A 219-nucleotide genomic window follows, 5' to 3' on the forward strand; every position below is an offset into this window, starting at 1 on the left:
TTGGGGCAACGATGCGTGACACCCAGGCAGACGTGCCCTCGGCCGAATGGCTTCGGGCGCAACTTGCGTTCAAAGACTCGATGATTCGCGGGATTCTGCAATTAACACCAAGTATCGCATTTCGCTACGTTCTTCATCGATGCGAGAGCCGAGATATCCGTTGCCGAGAGTCGTTATGTATCATGGTAAAGATGTCACCAACAACGCGCACACCGTTTC

The 219-nt window shown here is 53.0% G+C and overlaps 1 non-coding gene across 1 annotated transcript; it reads right to left on the bottom strand.

Moving 5' to 3' along the window:
* Positions 1–16: 16 nt before the first annotated feature.
* Positions 17–172, bottom strand: LOC118347609. Its single transcript, XR_004800803.1, has one exon. It is a non-coding gene; the product is annotated as a 5.8S ribosomal RNA (ribosomal RNA).
* Positions 173–219: the final 47 nt, after the last annotated feature.

This window comes from Juglans regia, unplaced genomic scaffold (assembly GCF_001411555.2).
Source record: "Juglans regia cultivar Chandler unplaced genomic scaffold, Walnut 2.0 Scaffold_9806, whole genome shotgun sequence".
In the NCBI taxonomy this organism is placed as follows: domain Eukaryota; kingdom Viridiplantae; phylum Streptophyta; class Magnoliopsida; order Fagales; family Juglandaceae; genus Juglans; species Juglans regia.